Raw genomic sequence first — 23,269 nt, 5'->3', positions numbered from 1 at the left:
CAATTATAATGTGCCACGCCTAACTGATGCACTTAGCCAAAGCTCTTTTTGGCCAGTGCACTTCTTGTCACTTTCCTTTCTGCACAATTTTAACACGGGCTAGTCTACACACCAGCAGAATTTTAAGTGCGCCGAGTACACACCAGATTATTGTACACTGGATACTTTGGGTGTCCTCCTTTTGGCCTTCTTCTCTTGACCCTCTTCCGAGACCTACTGAGAAGGTCAAGAACCTAGGTGTTATGATGACCGCGTCTCTTTCGATCAACGCAAAAAGGTGGCGGCTGTTTGTCAGTTGGGCCACTTTCTTGCCGTTCATTCCTTCTCACCTTCACCCTCCGGTAGTGGCAGCCTTAACGCTAAATCGGCTGGATTATTGCAATTCCTTATATCTGGCCCAACCTAAGGGCTTAGTCCAGCGGCTTCAGCGCCTTCAGAGTATGGCTGCATAGGTGGCTACTGGCTCACCCTATGGAGCTCACATCTCCCCGGTTTTGCACTCGCTCCAGTGGCTACCTGTTAAACAGTGCATTGCATTCAAGGTCCTCTGCTTGGTGCATTGCGCTTTGTATGACCAAGGGGCAGAGTATCTAAGATCGGCTACTGCTGGTCTTCTGGTTGTTCCACCTTTCCGTCACGCCCGCATCGGAGGTCAGGCTTTTTCCGTTGCTGCTGCACAATTGTGGAATAGTCTCCCATTGGCCATGAACACTCTATCAAATCATTGGATTTTTCGAAAATCGCTGAAAACATAACTGTTTAGTTAACTATTCTTTTTTCGGATACTGCTTTCTCCCTCCTCCAGCGCCATGCAGAAAAATGTAGATGCCAAAAAGTTGTCAAAAAGGATCAAATTAAAAAGACACTATGGAGAGTCTTAAAAATGACACCTATAAAAGAGTAAAAGAAAGTGTGAGTGTTGAAAAAGATTCACGCTCACTGGGGAACAAGGAAAAATAAACCACCAGTATAGCTAAATGTTCTGGGGTTCTCACAAGTTAGCACTAAAATGAAAATCTTACCCAACATGTTTCCTTGAAGGGTTGCCCCAAGAACCAATGTCCTAAGGCAGGGCTAGAGTACAATGGGTTGTCCACCCCCAATGTACTCTAGACCCCCATGTCTATTGAGGACTGGAGGGGTGTGAGATACGGGCCATCTACAGCCCCCAGCATCACAGGATAAGACGAGCAGACCCCAGGTAAGTTTTACCAGGAGCAGGACAGTACCTTCAAGTGAAAAACAGTTGCTGCAGGACGGTCCCAGCGACAGTTCTTGTGGAGCCAGACGCCTAGCAAAGAATCTTTGCGGTTCTGGTTTGTCGCCTTTTTCAGGCTTTGGTGAAGGCCGTTTGTCACAGCGGTAGACACTTCTCAGTTTCTCGGTCCTCGGGCAGCTGGCTTGAATTGCTGCAGGCTTAGCAGGTTGCCCACAAAGCTCCAGGCGAATCTGTGCTTCAGGTGACTGCACAGCAATGGAGCACAGGCCCCCGGGTATTTGTGAATTGCAGGCCATGGAGGTCTTGGGACTGGTTAGACCCACCAGTGCAAGGGAGGAAGTCTTGTTCGGATCTTCCCTGTCACTTAGAAGTTGAGGTCGGGAGTGCAGCGGTTACTCGGCAGGCTCTGGCAGGCATTGGAAGTTGCTGGCGGCATCCTTCGTTGTTCTTATTTGGAATTTTTCTGTTCCACTGGTCGACTGAGTTTCAGCTCCAGGACCTCGGAATGTATCCAGGAACACTGGTTAAGTCCACCATCATGACCCATGCACCATTGAAACATATAGGGGCTGGTTGTCGAATGGGGACATCCAGCCTCCCAGTCTGAACTGGTTTCAGTCATGCACACTGCAGGACAAAGGACAGGGGAGAGTCGGTTACCTCCCCCCCTTCCTTACTTGCCAGCCACTCGGACCCTTTACAGGCTTTCCTTGGGAAGCCCAGTGAAGTCAACGGGACCAGGGAAGCCTCCCCACCCGGAAAGTAGAAGAAGGCATCAGAAAGTACACGTCATCTTGTTTAGGGTGTAAAAAAGTACAGCCACCATTTTGGGTACATGGGTTGCCCTTGTGTCCCCTACCGCAGCTGCGAAGATAGCATGCGACAAAAGCCCACAAAAAGTTGTGGAAAAAGGTACACTGCCACTAGCCTCAACAGAGAGCTTGTCACAGTAACCAAAAAGTTACAAGAGAGTCGAGAAAAGTGATAAATTGGATCCCCTCAGAATTCCACATAAGATGGGGTGTGCTGATCTTGCAAAAGAAAATACAAGAACGAAAAAAGTATCACCTTGCCTTGGTAACTGAGTTAACCAAGGGAAAATAAAGAAACAAAGCGGAAGCTCTAGGAGCTCCCAGCAACACTGCACAGAAAGTGCTGTGTGCTGCTTTAGTAAATTTTAGATGCCAGAAAAGTTGGAGTGAAAGCATTACTCCAAAATGAGGTAAAAAGGGTTCCTAAAAGCAGAGCAAAAGAATGGGTGAGTGTGGAACAAGGTTCGCACTCACTCAAGCGAACTGTCAAAAATCCAGTGGTCCAGCAAATAGTGCTGGGGGGCTCACAGGTCAAGAGAATTCCACACAAAAAGGGAAAGCTACTTAACAGCTATTTTGGCCTCCTTCACTAGAAGTATTAATTTATTAGGCCATACAATATTCAATACATGTGAATCCATGGACGATTCAATGCTTGAGAACTGACCAGTCTAATTGGATTATGTAATGCATGCTCTTGAATGTTGATCCATTCTTCCGATTTTAGACTATTATATTTGTCACTTAAAGCCTGCACCCAAGAATATCAGGGGACTTAACTTGGGAGCTTGTGTGCATGGTCCCTGTAAATCTGGCTATTAAAGGAGTACAGGTGGACTTGCCTAACATCCTTGCAATCAAGTGCTTCAATTTGCTTTTGAATACTCTTGTATTGATTTAACTTTTATAAATCACCATACAAACATTCAGCTGTTAATATCCTTACATTAAACAGAAAATTATGAGGCCTCGTTTCTTTTTAACATGGAGGGAACGATGGGACTCAGTACCTGCATTTAAATTGGGGGTAAATTGCAGACCCTGACCTGGGAAGGGTAGGAGCCCCCCCCCCCCACCCGGCTGATCCATCGACCTGAGGAGACCCCAAGACGACGCCAATCACAACGTCCCCATATTCAGAAGCATCGGCTACTGCTTCATGTTACCAGCGCTTCTGGAAGCAAAGTGCAGTTTGAAAGGCATCTGTATTGGATGTGCTTGCCAAAAAATCGGCACGTACCCATGCCAAAATGGCACTATGTTTGCCTGAGTGCAGCCGACAGCTGATTGGGCCGCACTGCCACTTCCCGAACACCCGTGACCGGAGGCGGAAGCCGGCCACCCGATCTGAAGGGCCACTGTCTCAAGGGCCTGTCTGCAGCTGTCTGCAGCAGGACGCGTACAGCCGTGCGCACCAACGCGCCACCTCCCCCTATCAACCATGATCTGCTGTGGAAAAGCGAACGCCTAAGTAGTAAGTTGTGAGGTTGATCCCGGCTCCTGCAGTCATACTACTCGCCATAACACTGCCTACTGACTATTGCTAACCCACCCCCCCCTGTTGGCCAGCTCCCCCGCCTGATTTGCGCCCTGATCTGTGGGAGTACTTTGTCCCTCCCTCACCACTCAACTACCAGATATAGTCAGTGATCCTAATTCCCTGCCGCCGCCTGGTCCTATGCTACCAACTTCTGACACACTGCCTGTTCAGTATTTATCGCCTTAATTTATTACTGATATGGTATACCTTATTTGAGCCATTGGCCGTTTCGCAGCCCAAGTCCACAGTCCACCATTGCCTGAAAATACCCACTCTGACCCGCTTAACTACATGCTCTACCATAATCCTGCATTAAGACACAATAGACTGTATGCTTCTGTGTCGTGCATTGATAGACTACCGGGAGGCACTAATTAGTTTAACATGATACCTAGCATGTTGCTAGTACTGCTGACTAGGCGTCTACTCACATTGTAAATGTACGGTAAATGCACCCTCTTGCCTATATATGTTCCACTACATGTCTTGCCTCAAGGCAGCTTTACTTTGCATTTTAGTCATTGCTTTGATTGTCGCACTTAGGTGCCCTTACTCTATGCATTTTAGTCATTGTTTTGATTGACACATTTAGGTGCCCTTTACTCTATGCATTTTAGCCATTGCTTTGATTGTCGCATTTAGGTGCCCTTTATTCTATGCATTTTAGCCATTGCTTTGATTGTCGCATTTAGGTGCCCTTTATTCTATGCATTTTAACCATTGCTTTGATTGTCGCATTTAGGCGACCTTACTCTATGCATTTTAGCCATTGCTTTGATTGTCGCATTTAGGTGCCCTTTACTCTATGCATTTTAGCCATTGCTTTGATTGTCGCATTTAGGTGCCCTTTATTCTATGCATTTTAGCCATTGGTTTGATTGTCGCATTTAGGTGCCCTCTACTCTATGCATTTTAGCCATTGCTTTGATTGTCGCATTTAGGCGCATTTTAGTCACAATTGGGACTGTCACACGTAGGTAGGTGCCTTGGATACCTGTCTCCCAACATGTGCACTACTAAGACTGGCCTCCTATACATACTCTGTTCCCTACTCTGGACTATCCTCATTATCACCTCAATAATGGCTCACACCAATACCACACCTTGCAACCTGCACGAGAGAAATATGCGACTTAGAGCGAGCTGGCACATCTATAGAACCTCAAAAATAAAAGAACTAAACCCCCTGGCTCTACATCAACTCTAACTGCCTCTGACCCTAACTCTTTTGCCCTAGCTGCTGAAAGGCACCCCAAAATACACACCGACTTCTTTCACAACCAGAAGAGACCCAACCTTCCAAATCCTAGACTCGTCCAAAAGAAAATCACAACCCCTACTTTATCAGGAGCCCTCAACAATGTGAGGTCCCTCATAGCACACAACACGGAAATTGCCGACATACTAGCCATGGACAACCTTGATCTCCTAGCTATTACTGAGACTTGGCCCCATGATGCCACTGGCCCTGCACTCATGATTGCTATACCAGACAATTACAATATACTAAGAGTCGATCAGTCCAACTCTAGAGGAGGCAGCCTGGCCATCATCGCCAAAACTAAGTTAGCGGTAAGACTGACCCCACACCTAGCCATCACTTCTTGCAAACTTCTCTCTGCTAAAATACCTATCTCTAATAACAGCACACTAAAAGTCCTGCTAGTGTACAGACCTCCAGGCCCACTAGGTAACTTTGAGGAAGACCTATCTAGCCTTCTTACGAATATCATCAAAGACACCACCCAGCTCCTTCTACTAGGTGACTTTAACCTGGGATTCAATGACTATGAAGACAAACGGGCCTCCTCTATCCAATCAATCTTAGTCGATCATGGCCTTACCCAAAAAGTCTTAGCCCCGACACACAAAAGGATGGACACTAGATTGGATAGCTAACCGAAACTGTGCCACTACCATCTCTAATATTTTACCACAAACTTGAACCGACCACCACCTCATCTGCTTCTCATCCACCATAGAACCTCCTATATTAGATAAGCTAGAAACAGTACCACCTATGCCTACCAGAAGCAAAAAAGAAATCACGGCTGAAAAACTACTCCCACTCCTCTTACCAGATCTCACTGCTAGCGCTTCTAATACTGACCCTAATATGCTAGTTGAGACATTTAATAACACTATGTCCAAAGCTTTGGATACTATTGCCCCTATCAAACTACGCAAACGAGAATCTCATCTCAACTCTTGGTTCACCCCTCACCTCAAACAATTACGTATCCAAAAACGTAAACTCCAAGCTATTTGGAGGCATACACTTACAGTTGAGAATAAAACTCTACTTGACAACCTTGCTAAAAAATATAAGAAGGAAATAATCCAAACTAAAAAGAACACATTTAATGAGAGAATTAGTAAAGCCAACTCTAATTCCAAAGAACGTTTCTCCATCCTCCGGGAAATGGAAAACCCGATTGCTCCCACAGATAATGTCCCCAAGGACAAACAATGGTGCACCAGCATCCAAAACACCTTAGCTAATAATATCACAACTCTCCAATCCAAAATTGCAAAGAAGAAAGCATCCTTGAATCCCATTGGAACCGATACCTCCACATCACACCTAGCACAGTCACTCAAAGCAACTGCAAACCATTCAGATGTTCCTATATATCCATACTGGAAACTGACGAGTTGAAGGATAAAGGTAAAACAGCTATGCTCCTCCCCCTTGACTATCGGCGGCCTTCGACCTAGTGGACCACGCAGTGTTATGCAACCATCTAGCGTCTGCCGCCCATTTCTCAAGTGAAGCTATAGTCTAAGTACAATCCTTCCTAGCCAACCGTACGATGAGTGTTCTCCCCATTAGCTTCAGCTGACCCAATACATATCACCTGTGGCGTCCCACAAGGTTCATGTGTCTCCCCCAATATGTACAACATCTTTACTAAGCCACTCTTCGACAAACTTGATAGATTGGGGGTAACGTATACCAATTATGCAGACGATACGCAGATCCTCATACCCCTATCTAGCAACTTTGTTGAAGATACAGCTCTAGTTAACAAGATTTACCTCATAATTCAGGCATGGATGGCCTCCCACGGCCTCTGCCTGAACGATGACAAAACTGAGATACTGATCTTGGTTTCCGACTCTAACCACAAAAAACACAGCCCTAATTATCTTGCCTTCAATATTGATGGCAATATAATTAAAGTGGCAACTGAGGTAAAAACTCTAGGTTTCTACCTCTATTCCACTTTATCCCTCAAAAAACAAGTTAATTCCCTGGCCTCCTCCACAGCTTATACCTGCAAATTAATCAGGGCCTGCAGATCCTACCTGTCCAAAACCAATTGTATCACACTAGCCAATGCCTTAGTAATGTCCAAATTGGACTACTGTAACGCCCTATATACGGGCGCCAATAAAACTGTCATAAACAAATTGCAAATACTACAGAACAATGCTCGTAGAGCAGCCTTGGACATACCCCGTAGAGCACACATCCAACATCAGGAAAGATCATCATTGGCTCAAAATCAGCGACAGAGTTCTCCTTAAAACGCTATCGCTCACGCACAAAGGACTGAACAACACTGCGCCCCCATACATTTCGGCTAGACTGACCAGAAAATCCTCTACTCACTACACTAGAGCATCTAACCACTCTCTACTCGAAACTCCCAGATTTAGACTAAAGCGGGTGGAGCAAGTTTCCCTGTTAGAGCTGCCAGTGCCTGGAATGCTCTCCCTACTGCACTGAGAGCTAATCTACCTTACTCTAAATTCAGACACAATGTGAAAAGCTGGCTCTGGATCAATGACAACTAACTACCTTGACTCCTCCAATACCGGACTACAAACTATCTCACTGCCTACAAGATGTGAGGCACACATATCTTGTATCTCTTGTACATTTGTTTATTTGTATCGTATATATGTTAATAACATATATAATGTATCTTCTGTATGTATCCTTGTGTTATATGTAACCTAAGCTTAAGTATTCTTGCTACTGCTGCACCCGGCTACCCATGGGTTTGGAGCGCATTATCAAATAAACTAATAAACTAACTAAACTAATAAACTTGAATATTAATTGGGAATGGGCCCCTAGACATTTTGATTTGGAACAATGTGTTTGAGAGATACCAAAATGATGATAGACGATGTGATACCAAAGGTCCTGGGCACTGGGTATCATACCGTCTGGTTGAATGGTCTATGGGAGAGGTAATGTATGAACTTGCTCAGCTAAATCGGTTACGGCCACTTTGAAAAACATGGCCTCATTTACTGTTTGGGGATCAAACTGGAATATGGTTAATGCCATGGTAGTTATTGAGAAGCCTGAGAGTGAACATAATCCTACTTTCTAGAAAAGGGAAGGATGAGGGCATACAATAAACATCAATTCAGGGCTGTCCATATGGGGATGAAATGTTTTAAAGGAAGCTAGGTGGGCTTCATTATTTCCTGAATTAGTTCTGCATCAAGTTGTGGAATTGACGAATGCAGATTAATTTGTCTCTGAATGATTATCATTATATTTAACCAATATGGCAAGGTTGATGCACTCTAGTGCCACTGATGAAGCTGGTTCACTCATACTTGCAGTTTTACAAAACTCTACCTGTTAAAATCCTTAAAGTCCACATCTAGGCATTGGACACAATTGTTGCCAAACAGGCAGCTTTTTAGAACTTATGTAAAAAAGTGAAAGAGGATTGGTCATTTAGCAATTGGAGAGAACTCGAAGGAGCAGCAACGAAAAACAATACTTGGTGTTAAAGTAGATTTCAATTTGTGTGTTAAATCCCCACGCCTTGCGAGTCCCCCAGCACTTTTTTCTGGACACCTTGATTTTTCGGCTAATAATCCTGGGTGAGTGGGAACCTTTTTCCACACCCACCCCTCCTTTTCCTCTGGTGTAAGGAATCTTTTTGCCCCCTTTTTGGTATTTATTTCAGAGTTATTCTTTCCTCTGATTGGTAGGCATTACATTTCAGTGAGGCAACACACAGAACCTTTTGTGCAGTGTTGTGAGAAGCTCTTAGAGCTCGTAGAGCTTCTCCTTCATTGTTTTTTTCCCCCGTGACTAATCCCTTACTAACTCTGTTACCAGGTCAAGGGGATACTTTTTATCCTACCTGTGTATGCTCTTGTGAGATCAGAACACAACACCCTATATGGAGTGCTTTGTTACTATAGCAAGTCCATCTGTCCATCTGTGCAGGCTGGTCAAAGTGTAACTTACTTTTTTTGTACTTTTTATCACAGGCTGTACTCGCAGCTCTGATCAGGCACACCATATACTAAACAAATGGTGTCCTTACTTTTTTGTAAGCCCTGAACAAGGTGGCATGACCTTTCTGGACTCTTCTACCATTCTGGGTGGGGAAATGTTCATTTGTCCTTGGCGGGCTTCTCATGGAAAGCCTGCAAAGGTTGCCTTAGTGCCTGCTGGACAGGAGTGGGGGAGATCGACCGAAACTCCCCTGCCTCTCGCTCTGCAGTGTTGCCAGACTGGAACCATTTCAATATTGGAGGCTGGCTATGCCAACTGGACAGCCATCTCCAAGTTTGGGTGGTGCATGGGAAATGATGGGTGGACTCAGCCAGCTCAGCAAGTGTTCCTGCTCTCACATGGGTAAATCCCAAGGTTCTAGAGCAGAGACAGAGTCAACCAGTGGAACAAGAAGATTCCGATGAGTAGGACAAAGTACATCGCCAGCACTTTTAACGACCGCCGGAGTCTGTTGAGTCGCAGATACTGTCCGGACCTAGTCACTCCAATCGACAGAGAAGATCTGAAGAAGATGACTTTCTCCCATAGAATGGTGGACCTAATCAGTCTTGAGACAATCTACAATTTGCGCCATACACAGAAGATCTGCGACCTCCTAGGCCTGAAAACCTCCAATACCTGGGATCCTGTGCTGCAGATCGGTGTAACGTCTCCGGAAGCACAGTTTTGCCTACAACTTCGAGAGCATCCTTCCAAGCCTGCAACAACTCGAATTGGCTCCAGAGAGTCCCCTCACCAAGTGCCAAGAAACGGAGTAGAGTTGACCACCGTGACAACAGTCTGTCCCAGAGCGAGCCTGCGAAAACCAACCAGCCACTACCTTGAAGATCCATTGCTGCACGTCCCCCAGTGCGAGTGCTGTCACAGAATCCACCAAAGTCCCCTTCTCTGCATCACCAAGGCCAAAGAACAGGAGACCAGGTCTGCTGGCGCCTCACCACTGAAACCTTCCTGCAGCAAAGACTTCTTCATGCCAAGGTACTGTTCACCACTGGTATAACCTGCCTGGGGTCTGCTTGTGGCCTTCTGTGACTCTGTTGGCTGCTTGTATATTGCTACCCTGTGAGAAACCTGAAGGTGTCTCACCCGCTAGTCCATAGGGATCTGTTATTCAGGTGGCCAGGACACGGCCATCACTTTTGGATCCAGTTCCTGGGCGTGGACCAGTACGGGAGTATCACCTGGATGTGGTGTCTTCGGAGTGTGGAAGTGGGACATTGGAGGGTGAGACACAGTATCCCCTTCCCTATAACACCTTTTCCCCATCGTATCAGGTAGGCTACCTAGGAACTCAACCCCCCATGCTCCTTTCCCGACGCAAACACTTTCTCACGGACAGCCCACCGTGAGCGACAATGGACCAAAGACTTATACCTCACATGTTCCAACACCATTGTCGGGCAATTATGGATTATTACACACACCTGACTTCATCACACTTACCCACACGGATAAAAGGCAGAGCACGAAAGCACACTCTGAGTGAGACAAAAAACACGAGGAGACAGCAGATCCAAGGTGTCAGTTTAATACAAGGAGACAGACTACGAGGCCAGAGAGGGTAGCAAGGAGGAAGCACCCTTGACCTCTTAAGACTTAGTTTCGTGAGAATTGGAAAGTAAGAAACCGAAGACCCGGAGAAAATTCTGATCAAACCTGCACAGTGTGTCGAAGGTACCCGGGACTCTCCCGCATCGATAACCCAGACAGGGAGGTGATCTTGCCAACATGGTACTGTCCTTGGCTCCTACAGCGAAGCCGCGTCGGAAAAGACAGCACAGCCGGTGAGCCGGAGAGACTGATGTCAAACCAGCTCATGTTTTGATCCAAGGTTGCAAGCAGCAACTTTGTATAAAGAGAACAGTGTGTGTGAGGCGTTTGCGATGAGCGACGCAAATATAATTGTAACCAACAGGAGTAATTGAACTTTGGGAGGCCAGGCAAAGATTCCATAGACAAAGTGGTCTGGCATCACGTGGGGGCTCATTCAAAGGTCTGTTAGGTATCCAACTGATGCTGAGGGTGAGAAAGAAAAAAATAATATTGAGACCAAAGTGGTAATGCAACGGGTCAAGCTAAACCGTGTGCACATTCGAAAGTCTTCAGTAGTTTAATGTACATCGCAATTGGTCCAAACCCGACTGAGAGAGTCTAATTGAGCGAGATCTGAGCCCGGCTGAGGGGGATATGGGGCGAACCGTGAGTCACCCGAGAATTCTCTGACATTGGTCTAAAAGGGATCCGAGCCCGACTGAGGGGGATCCAGGGTGAACACCCTACTTGAGTAGGCCCTCTGAGTCAAGAGACTTGCAAGAAGTAGAGACTTGGACACACCAAGGTCCTGAACTGTGGAAATTGAACTGTATCCTCATGCCGCAGAAGCCATAGTGTGTGCTTTGCTCGAGTGACCCCCCTTTCCCCATGCTGAAAATGTGGGGAAGGGAGGCCAACAGCCCGAGCATCCTAACGTATCATTTTGTGAACACTTTTTTCTTTTTCATGAACATTATGCCGCATTATTTGTAAATTAGTGGTAAGGATTGGCAGTAGTTTTTTTTTTTTTCAGTATAGTCCCTTTTTATTTGACAAAACTCCACTTGGACTGCATTATTATTTAATGGTTGTAGCTTGCTCCCATCTGTAGATTTAGGTTTAGATAGGCGTTCATCACAACCTTGAGAAGTTCAATAAACACCCTTGAACTGTGGTCACTTGTGCCTGTTTTACTATCGCCACCATTGATATTGTTTGATATTTTATTTCTATCGTGCTCGTACACAAGTGTTTCAGAGCGCAACAAGGCAAGGGAGGGGAACAGGGGAGAACAAAACAACGATCTTACTAGGCCCAGTTACATTGAGAACACGCAAGTGCATGGGAGAGAGGGAGGGGAAAAGTGCATGGAAGGGGGAGAAGTGGAAAGTGCAGAGCAAAGGCGAAACAGATACATAATAAATAAATAATAAAGGCAACAGAAAGTGGTAGTACAGCCAGCAAGTGGCAAGTGCTGGGTTTAAGGCAGCAGACTGGGGAGGTCTGATAAGTGCAGGATAAAAGTGGGATTGTACGGGTACAGATACAGACCCCAGTGCAAGGGGTGGCCTGGAGGCAGTGCGGGAGGGTGGCAGGGTGAGTAGGTACCGGTCCCGGAGGACAGAGGGTGGACAGGTGCACAGTGCCAAGAGAGAACAGATCAGCAGGAGAGAGGGGGGTAGCGAAGGCAGAAGCAAAGAGGACGGTCTTGTAGTGCTTCTGGAACCGTAGATGGTTCTCCTCGTTATAGAGGGAGGCCCCAGCCGAAGTCTGATTTACCCCAGCTTGTTTCTTTGAAAAACGACTGACCTTGAGGGAGTTGGGGTTAGAGGAGCGAAGAGCTCGAGAGGGGAGGTATTTGCGGAGGGATAACTGAAGGCATTTTGGACCCAGACCCCAGAAAGCCTTGTGCACAATCTAGAGGGTTTTGAATTTAATCCTTGCATCCACTGGGAGCCAATGGAGAGATTTCAGAGCTGGAGAGATACGATCCCAGGGCTTGAGGCCAAGGACAAGGCTTGCAGTCCTATTCTGGATTAATTGCAGAGAGTAGAGGCAGGTAGATTTAAAAAAAGGCTGTTATAATAATCCAACCTAGAGAGAACCAGAGCTTCGGAGACAGTGAGCTTCTGGGGGAAGGAGAGGAAAGGCAGAGTACCTCTGAGGAGGTGCAGTAGGAAGTTTGACTTTTTAAAGACATCAGAGATGTAGGCAGAGAAGGAAAGTGTGAGTCAAAGATAACCCAGAGGTTCTTAGCCTCGCAGGTGGGGGAAGGAGGAGGGCCAAGGGAGTGAGAGGAAAGGATGGTGAAGGTGTGCCAATGAGGAGGATCTCCCTCTTGCTGGCATTCAGACATCGATCATTGTCGACACACCAATCTTGAATGGTTAGTCAATCAGAGATGGGAGAGGAGGTGGCTGAGGGCAGCCTGAAAATGAGTTGTCGTCAGCTCACCACTGGAAATTTGAGCAGAACATGGCAATGCAGTGGGGGAGAGTTGCCAGGTATTGGTTGAAAAGCCAGGGCGAGAGGTTAGGCCCCCGGGGAACACCATAGGTAGAGAGGAAGATGGATGATAGTAAGGACCCAAGTTGGACCTGGGAGGGTTGATCAGAGAGGAAAAAGGTCGGCCAGGCTAGAGCCTGATGAGTGATACCCAGCTTATCACAGAGACGGTTGAGCAGGATGGTATTGTTGACCGTGTCGTAGGCAGACGAGAGATCGAGTAGGATGAGGACAGAGGGAATGTTAGAATCAAGGTTGGAGAGCAGATCTTCACGGATCTTCAGGAGAGCAGTTTCCGTGCTTCTGACAGCTCTGAAGCCAAACTGGTGGCCATGGAGACGGCCAACAGAAGTGGAATGAAGGTTAATCTGAGAGATGGCCAGCTTTTCCAGGTGTTTGCCCAGAAAGGGAGTAATGGAAATTGGGTGATAGTTAGCTGGACAAGAAGGATCATGTGGGTTTCTTGTGAAGAGGATGCACAAGGGAGTGCTTCAGAGGGGAGGGGAAGGATCCTGAGGCAAAAAAATGGTTGCAAACATCTGCAAGGGCCGGAGCAAGGGTGTCAATGTGGTCCTTGATGGTTTTAGAGGAACAGGGATGAACCTGTTTTGATGAGGCTTTCATAGATCGGACTTGTCTAGCGACCTCTTCAGGGGAGAAAAGAGGAAAGGACGAGAAGGAAGGTGGGGGGGGCTGATGGAGGGTCAGCAAGCACAGACGAGGGGCAAGGGAGGAGAGGGTGGACAGGATGTCCTGGGATTTTGAGATAAAGTGAGAGGCAAGGGCATTGCAAAGAGTCTGGGTGGCAACAGGAGGGGTAGAGACTGCAGCAGGGTTGGCCGGCTCCTTGCAGATTTTAAAGAGTTCGGCCGAGTTGTTAGATGCCGCAGAGACACAGGCTTGAATGTGGACTCTTGTTGGTGAGGGCAGAGAGTTGGTATTGCCTTTGGAGCAGGCGATATGCCAGTTTGTCAGAGGATGAACAAGAAGCCCTCCATTTCCTCTCAGCCGCCCTACACTTACATTTAAGTGTAGCTAGGTCGGAGTCATACCAGGAATTGCACTTGGCTTTGGACTTCAAACGGATCCTCATGACAGGGGCAAGAGCATAAAGAGTATCAGAAATTGAAGAGTATAGCAGAGGGATCTATGTGAAATGACCAAATCCAAGTCCCAAAAGTCTGTTTTTTTAGTTTTTTTATTTCCCATGTGTTCGCATATTTATATGTGGGGGGAGACCCCCAATTTACCCCTATATATTTTTATTAACTTTACCCATATATATATATATATATATATATATATATTTTCAAACAAATGGGGGTCGGACTTTTGAGCTTCTTACTTTTTGCCCTCTGTAATTTCGTACAATACCTAGCAGAGACAGGGCTGTGTCAGGTTGTGAGACAGCCAGAGGGGGAAGGGGAGAGAAGGTGGCGGCGAAAGCCTCAACAGACACACGCTTCATGGGCCGGATGTCCGAGAAGGTAGGTGGCAGTGTTGGGGTAGGCTTGGCTTGGTGGCAGAGGAGGGGAGAGGGAGAGATAAGAGGAGGGAATGATCACTCCAGGAGAGAGGAGTGGTCAGAGGGATGGAGAGGGGGAGGTCAGAGGAGATCAAGACATCGAGTGTGTGCCCTGCAGAGTGAGTCGGGTCAAAGGGGAGGATGGACAGGGAGAGGGAGTCGCAGAGGTCACGGAAAAGTACAGAGGAGGAACAAGGAGAGTCTAAATGGATATTGAGGTCACTGAGGACGACGAGTTGAGTGGTAGAGGCAAGGAGGGAGGAGGAGAGGTCTGCCGCTCAGAGAGAAATTAGGTGATTTGACCAGGAGGCCGGTAGTTGGTAGCCACAGTAAGAGAATGAGTAGGAGAGAGAGAGAGCCTACAGACAAGGCATTCAAAAGAGGAGTAGGTTTGAGTGCGAATGATGGAGGCAGGAATCAACTCAGGAAAGATCAGGGCTACACCCCGCTCACCCCCCTTCCCACCGGACTGGGAGGATCTGGGTGTGGAGAGGATCTTGTAGCCATCAACGTGGAGAGTGTCTTAAGCTTGTGACAGAGCTGACCGTGTACCATGTCTCAGTAAGACGAAGGACCTCAAGGTCTAGTTCTTCAAGGAGGTGACAGATGTCAGAGGAGTGTTTGACAGCAGAGCGAGTGTTGAGAGTGGCAATATGAAGAAGGTTGATAGCCTTAAAGACCTTCCGGGGAGGGGTACAGATCAGAGGTACGCCCTGCGGAAGAAGGAGGAGATATTCCCAGTGAGTGCCACCATTAATGGAAGAGGAGGATATAGGACACCATGCGTTCCTTACACCCCCCAGACCTCTGTAGAATATATTGGGGGGACAACCCTGTGTGCTCTTAACTGAACGCCTGGCCTCGGGCACTGGTTCTTGGGGCATCCCTTCAGGGGGGGGGGGGTCATCCTAACCTCCCTCAGGCCAATTATAACCACCAATTTATTACCCTGTGACTATAGGGATCCCTCCTTGACCCTAGTACTGTCAAAACTGTTTTGCCTCTTCCCACCATTTTTCTGGCCAAACCCCAGTCACTGGTTGCCCAGTGGCTTATAAGAGACTCATACTAGATAGGTTGTAACAGTTTGTCTTGGAGAATATAATGAATGTCAATTTTTATATAACTCTTCAGTGTGTTTTCTTGAACCAAGCTATGCTCTGAGGTCTTTGTACCTCATTCCAGTGCTCCGCCCCCTTTCACACTAAGCCTGGCTGCTCGCCACTGTACCTTAACGCTGGGTAGTGCAGGCTGGACCTAAGTAGTGTATCAATGTTCACCCAAGGTGGGCTTTCCCAAGGGCTGTCTCGGACAATACTTTAAAAACTCCCAATAGCCATTTTCTAGTGATCAGCATCTTTTATTGAATTGCTTTTTCTCCATTTTGTTTTTAAATAAATGGAGATACCCCCTTATATTTGTTCGCTCCACTTTTTACTTTTTCTACCCACCTCTCGATTTAATTGTTTTTTGGTATTTTACTTGGCATACCTTTCCATGTTCAAATTCTATTGCTTTGGTTATTTTACTTAATATTTGTTTAGGACCTTACTGTCATTTTTATGGCTTCTAAGTGCTGTCGGGTGAATGGTCCTTCGACAGACCGTACTCTGAACAGACATGAAATAAAAAGAACATAACATATGCAAATAGTATTTATAATACTCTTACGTCCCGTCACCTTTCCTCCATACTGCATGGGCGTACCTTCCAAGGGACGGGAGACAGAACATTTTCCACCAGAAAAAACCTTCTTCCCCTTTAAATTTAGAGGTGCGCGGGGGTGTGGGCCTGGGAGCATGCGCTGCCCTGACTCCGCCCTCTGGCGCCACACCCCAGGCCCCTTTTCCACGTCGACGGGAACGGGCCAAATTCACCAGCGCTCCTGGGTTTGGCTTCGGCCATGTAATTCCATGCACAGGTGGTACTTCTCTTTGTCTTTTTTTGTCTTTCTTATTATTTAGATACTCGGTCCTCAGGCATCACGCTCCTCCCCGGCACATTTCGACTTCCACAGGGTCCAGCAGGTGTCCATCCTGCAACAGGCTCTTCCCAACTTCAGACCCCCACACCCTCTGCCTACGTTGCCTTGGCACAGACTACGTTTGGCAAGCTTGTACAGCGTGTGGCTCGCTGTCATCGAAATTCGCTGAAGAACAGACTAGCCAGGTGGAGGGAGCTCTACTAAGAGTCGCCTTCAGTGGACTTTAAGAACTTTGTAAAACACCGAGCCAGGACCAAGGTAGCGCTGCTATTTTCCATCGCACCCAGCAAAGAAGACTTCTTCCCAAGGACTCGCGCGGTAGGGACCGTTCAGGTCCTTGTACCAGCACGTGCACCGAGGCTGCTGCAGCTACTGGCCTTCGGTGCCCAGGGATCCTCCCGGTGGCAGTGTTGAGGGACCCCCGGGTCGAGGGTGTCGCACCTACTGGGTCTAGGCCCAAGTAGCAGTGTAGGCCTCGTGATCAACAACTAAGAGTCTTGGATGAGGCTGGGCCCAGCGAGTCGAGCAACATGTCGCAGGCAGCTCGACAAGATGGCTGCCGCGCCAGACAGAGGCACCGTCTGACACCATTCCAGGAGTTCGGCGAAGAACGATTGCAAAGGTGGAACTGGCCTCAACCAGGTACGTGGCCTACAGCCTATCCTCCTTATGCGCAGGGCAGCTTCCCACTGCATCCATACTGGCAGGGTATGCAGCAGCTCCCGGCTACCCTATCAGTACCCCCTAACACCTCTCAGGCCAGTGAAGAGGGGTTCTTCGAGAGGTTCCTCGGGCTCATGAAGTCACCTCGGATGGGGGCTATCCTCAAGGACACCATCAGGGAGGTCCTCCCTACGATGCTAGTGGCACCACAAGCCCCACCGGTGCAGCCACTGCCTCTGGCCCCTCCCAGCCGATTCCTCAGGCGGTTCCGCACCAGCCTCTGCCTCCTCCTCAGCCTCTGGCCGCGGTCACTGTACCCCAGCCTCCGGCTCCAGCTACTCCTCCACCTCCACAGGATCCTCTTGATCCACAGGATACGGATGATGAGGAGGAGGATCCGGACCCGCCATCCTCAGCCAGGGCATTCCAACGAACGTCTTGAAAGGCTGGCGTAGTACCTGGCATGAAAACAAATAGATGTGCCCTTGCTAGTGAACAATACTCAAGGCAATTGTTTTGGTGGACCGGTTCAAGTATTTAGGCTGGTCCAAAAATTTAGTGAAATGGTTGGTCTGCTAAGTGGCAGATCCAAACAGGGAGTCAATGACATGTACAAACAACTCACTGTGTCAAGAATACAGAGATTCAAAAACATAAATTTATTTTCTCATACAGACTAACATATAGTGCATGGATTTTAAAACCGTGCTGTAAGGTACAGCATACATGTGCAAAAACAATAGTAATTCATAATGACATCAAATAACAAAAGAAAAGTGTAGTATATACAACAAAGTGAACATAAAACCCTATATGATCAGTATACAGATAGATTTCAATAGTTTAATTATTGTATGACAGTATACATGTTAATATACATGGATGAGTGTTTTCTGAATAAATCCAGAGGAAAAAATAGAAAGAAACAAAAACGGAAGGGGCTAAACAGCTTCCCAAATTTCATAAAGTTTCCTAATTCATAGGATATTTCCTCTTTATGATTAGCATTTCTTCTAATTGTAACAATAAATGTTCCAGGGTCTTAGGAAAAACAAGATATCTTTTAGGCCAACGTGGCAGAAACTGAAGGTACAGAATCTAGTACAGTAGGGAACCATACAAAACAGGTGTTCCCAGTTCGTATCACGTTTCGGCGGATATGCATCAAATTACGTCCACCTTCATCAGGGCTCCGTGGGGACGACCCTGTAATATATATACAGAACTCCAGTGAGTATAATTGTGGAGTGCCAATACTCTGTAGAGCATAGAAAAACACAATAGAGGTTCTCAAGACACTGTGCTGGCGGCTTACCTGCCGGTGCTATAGATCCCAAGTTCTCGGTTCCGATTCACTAGGAGACCAGGGACTGAGCAAGGGACTTCCTCCGGTTTGGTCCTGCTGGGAGATGCAGACCCTTGCAGTGGAGGATGAGCTTTACATCATGGTACTGTGTGAAGGGCAAAAACAGGAGAACGAGATAGTGCACGAGGACCTGATGCCGGAAAACTTACTATTTATAGTGGAAAAACTAGAGAGCAGTGCACAGCCATGAAGAAAAATGGTTGTCAGTAATGAATCAAAGATTTCCTAGAGAAAATATATTGAGCGTGGTACCTGCTGATCAAGTAAAGACTGTTGACTGCAGGGAGAAAGGGTTGAGCGTGCTGATAATATTTCTTCGGATCGGCCAACTGTTGATTATAATAGATTCCTGGATGAGTCAGGATAATTGAGGGGGAGAGAGGAAAGAAGAGAGGAGGACACGAATGAACTGGACAGTCAATGGTGGTCCACAGAATACGGATGAGGAGGAGGATCCGGACCCGCCATCCTCAGCCAGGGCATTCCACGAACGTCTTGCAAGGCTGGCGTAGTACCTGGGCCTACCCCAACCCGATGTTGAACAGCCGGGAGAGGGGGTTCTGGCTGAAGTCCTCGCGCGACGCCCCTCTGCCAAAACAGGGATTCCACTGCAAACCGATGTAGTCTCCCTGGCCAAGAAGGGTTGTCTCAAGCCCCCCTCAGTCCAGACAGTCAATCAACACCTGGACCCCAAGTACAGGCAGATGGAGGGGGGGGATACACTCTTGCTAGCGGCCCACCCTCAGCCACACTCCTCAGTGATCGCTGCAGCATCACTATACTCCAAGCCGCAGTCGTCCTTAGCCTCCGCCTCTGCGACGCTGCTAGGCAAGGAGGAGAAGATCTTGGAGGCTTACTGGAAGAAGCTGTATTCCAACACGTCCATGCATCTTCGTCAGGCCAACGCCGATGCCATGCTGGCTGCCGCTAACAAAAGGTTATGGCGGGAAATTGCGGACTTCCTCCCGGAACTCCCTACGCAGAGCCAATCACATTTTAAGGCAGGACTGGCTGAGGCCAAGCTGGTGGCACAGGAACTCATGGAATCCACCGTGGCCCTTATTGACACCTCTGGCTGTGCCATCTGTATCGCCACGGACATGAGAAGGCCAACCTGGCTCCGGGCAACAAAATTCAACCCGGACGTCCAGGAACACATACTAGATCTGCCATTTGAGGGGCGGGATCAGGGGGCCTCTTCCACTCCTCCACGGATGAAGAGCTGGACAAGAAGAAAAACCGCTCACCAATGACCAAGTCTTTATCCATCTTGACAAAGACCACTCCCAAGTCGTACAACCAGTCACAACAGCGCTCCAACAGGGGGCGTATATACGGAGGGTTCTGCGGCTTCCATGAACGGAGATCCAGGCAGCCTGAGCGCTCGCCGTCTCAGAACCGGCGCAAGCAACAAAAGGGGTGGGAGGTTAGGGCTTTTTCCAGTCCCCCTCCTCCGTGACAGCCTCCAAGGGAAAGAAGGCATGACCTGTCCTTTTGGGTCCACGTGTCTCCAGTGCGGGGCAGGCTTGCTCTCAATGCACATTTCTAGCGCCAGAATTTTGCGGACCCCTGGATCCTCTCTGTAGTACCCATGGGGTACCGCCTACCCATCGCATCCCAGCCTCTCCTTCCCTCCACACCCTCAAGTTGGGACAGCAACTCTTCTGGCAGAGATCCAGTCGCTCGTAGAGAGCCAGGCAGTGGAGGAAGTCCCAGCTTCCCAGCGAGGCTTGAGCTTTTACTCCAGGATTTTCCCCATTCAGAAGAACCAGGCGGGCCTGAGAGTTGTGCTGGAATTTTCCACTCTCAACCTCTCTTTACCCCTGCAGAAATTCAAGATGGTTGTACCAGCTTTTATAACGGAGACATTGTGCAAGGGTGACTGGATGTGCTCCCTGGATCTGAAGGACGCTTACCTACACGTCCCGATTTGGCAGCCCCATTTTTCTTTTCTTCGGATCAGGATCATGGGCTACCATTTTTAATACAAGGTCCTTCCTTTTGGCCTCAACTCGGCCCCCAGAGTCTTTAACAGGCTCATGAATACAGTGGCTGCCCTCCTTAGAGCGCAGGGCCTCCACATCTACCCATACCTCGACGACTGGCTAGTCGGGCTACATCTCCGCAAGCGGTTCACCACTCTTCCCATGCCCTTATGAACACGCTGCACGATCTGTGCTTCTCGCTCAATCTCAAGAAGTCGCAGCTGTAGCCCACGCAGACTGACCTTCTTGGGCCTCAGTTCGGACTGGCAATCCCTTTTTGCCGCCCACCCCGCAGGCTACCATCACCAGACTCCTCTCTCGGGGGCTGGGGAACAACCCTGGACGATCTCTCGGTCCACGGCACCTGGCTCGACAGGAGCAGGAATACCACATCAGTTGGTTAGAGCTGAACGCCTTCTGGCTAGCGCTCAGAGCGTTCCTACCATTTCTCAGGGGCAAGGTTGTCCTCATCCAGACAGACAACTCGACCAGCATGTTCTACGTCTACAACAAGCAGGGAGGCACCAGATCCCCTCCTCTGTGCAGACTGGCAATCAGCATGTGGGAGTGGGCCCTGGACATCTATCTGACAGCAGTCTACCTCCCGGGGTAAGCCAACCTGGAGGCAGACAGCCTCAGCAGGTTGGGAGCGGACAGTTACGAGTGGCAACTAAACAACCTCATCATTCAGGAGATCTTCAACAGGTGGGGTTATCCCCAGGTGGATCTCTTTGACACCTGGCACAACAAGAAGTGCCCTCAGTTTGCCTCCCTGGGCAACGCATTTCAGCTTCCCGCCTAACTTCGCTGCTTCAGAGTGATTTGCAAGATCAAGGAGTCTCGCCAACTCAACATCATTCTAAAACCTTCATGGTGGCCGGCCAGGCCATGGTTTTACGAGCTGCTCAGCCTCTCGTGGGTGCCTCTGATTCACCTTCCGACGGGCCCAGCACATCTTCTGGCGCAATAGGGGGGCATAGTCATCCAGCCCGTGCAACAGAAACTGGCCCTTAGAGCGTGGTACGTGAGCAGGTAATGCTGCGGCACCTCAGCCTCTCTCAGGCTAATCTGGAAATCATACAGGGAGCAAGGCTGCCAGAGCCCAGTATAAAAGTAAATGGACCAGATTCTGCCACTGGGCAGACTCCAAGGAAATCGTCCCCCTGGCATGTTCTTGGACGACGTGCTCTCCTTCTCGGCGCACCTCGCCCACTTTGGTGTGCAGGTGGATACCTGCCGATCATACCTTGCACCCATAGAGCCTTACAGGAACTTGGAGGAGGGGGATCTTCTCCTCCTCCAGTCCTGTCGTCAAACATTTGACTGGGCTTGCAAGGCTCTACCCGCCCGTCAGGAGGCCGCACCCAGTGTGCGACCTCAACATAGCCCTGGGCGCCCTGGTCACCATCAAGATCATCCTCACCTCGGCTCGTAGTGTCAGCGAAATACAGGCACTGGTCGCCTCGGAACCATATACTACCTTTCACAGGGACAAAGTAGTCCTGCGGACACACCCGGCATTTCTGCCCAAGGTGCCGTCTGCTTTCCACTTTAATGACGAAATAGTCCTTCCTACATTCTTTCCCGATCCAAATGACGAAGCACAGAGGGTGCTGCACTGCCTGGATGTCAGACGTGCCCTGAAATTTTACTTGGACATGACCAAGGGTTTCTGCATATCGGACGCCCTGTTTGTCACTTTCGGAGGCTCAAGACCAGGCTATCGGGCCTCCATATCCCGCTGGATGGTCCCAGCCATCAAGGAAGCGTACGAGGGCCAGCACAAGCCGCTTCCTGCCAACATGCACGCCCACGCATTCGGGGCCAAGGCAACGGCCATCGCATTCCAGCGCCATGTCCCTTGGGCCACTCCCTCAGCTTTCTGCAAGCATTACTGTTTGGATGCCGGCTCTAGATCTGATGCAGCTTTCGGGCAGGTGGTTCTCGGGAACCTATTTGATTAAGGAGGGTCTCCTCTCCACCCTGCGGCTACATTCAGTTGTAATCGCCCATTCAGTATGGAGGAAAGGGGACGGGACATGAGAGTAATTAAAGTTACTCACTGCAGTGACTAACGTACTCTTAGTCCCCTTTCCTCCATACGTCCCACCATCATCCCCCCCTAATACTGGTGTCATTAGGCAATGTTAAATCTATTGTCGACGCGTCAATGGGAACTGAGGTGTGGCGCTGGAGGGCGGAGTCAGGGCAGTGCATGCTCCCAGGGCCGCACCCCCGTGTGCCTCTGAATTTAAAGGGGAAGAAGGTTTTTTTCTGGTGAAAAGGGTTCCGTCTCCCATCCCTTGGAAGGGACGCCCACGCAGTATGGAGGAAAGGGGACTGAGGACTAAGAGTACGTTAGCCACTGAGGTGAGTAACTTCTAATTTTCAAGAAACTCTAGATATTAGTAGAGGTGATTTGTGTATTGACATTTTACCGAGCCCTAGTTTGAAGAGTGCTCAGGCACAGCGTAGAAGGCTATATCAGTCACTGTGACAGCAGGAACAAAATGTCATAGGACTGCCGTTTTGTATGAGGTGCAGTGCTAACTGTGGAATAGGGCTAGTATAAATCTGTATCCGCTCTAAGGCCAAATGTCTTTACAGTTCAGGGCTCTGCTATACTTAACACGCAGAACACATGTACAAGGAATAACATCCAATCATGTACAAATTGCATGCATATTTAAGAGCTTTCTCAAATACATGAAAAGCATGTCCACTTTAGAAAGCATGTTTGAGAATGACCAGACCTTTACATGCAAAGACCAGTTAACTGGTGTTACCCATACATGCATACAGTATGTTGTATGCAACCCAATGCAATCAAACCATGTTTTAGTGTGGCTTTCTTGTAGC

General features: G+C 48.3%; 1 protein-coding gene across 1 annotated transcript in view; it reads left to right on the top strand.

Moving 5' to 3' along the window:
- The window catches only part of NELFB (negative elongation factor complex member B), a 411,812-nt gene that overhangs the window by 314,082 nt on the left and 74,461 nt on the right, over positions 1-23,269 (top strand). The gene's annotated exons all lie outside the window — the stretch shown is intronic.

The sequence above is a fragment of the Ambystoma mexicanum genome, chromosome 8 (assembly GCF_040938575.1).
Source record: "Ambystoma mexicanum isolate Mex_15411 chromosome 8, UKY_AmexF1_1, whole genome shotgun sequence".
Classification (NCBI taxonomy): domain Eukaryota; kingdom Metazoa; phylum Chordata; class Amphibia; order Caudata; family Ambystomatidae; genus Ambystoma; species Ambystoma mexicanum.
Note: the sequence above shows the minus strand (reverse complement) of the source record. Positions and strands in the feature narration are given on the sequence as shown.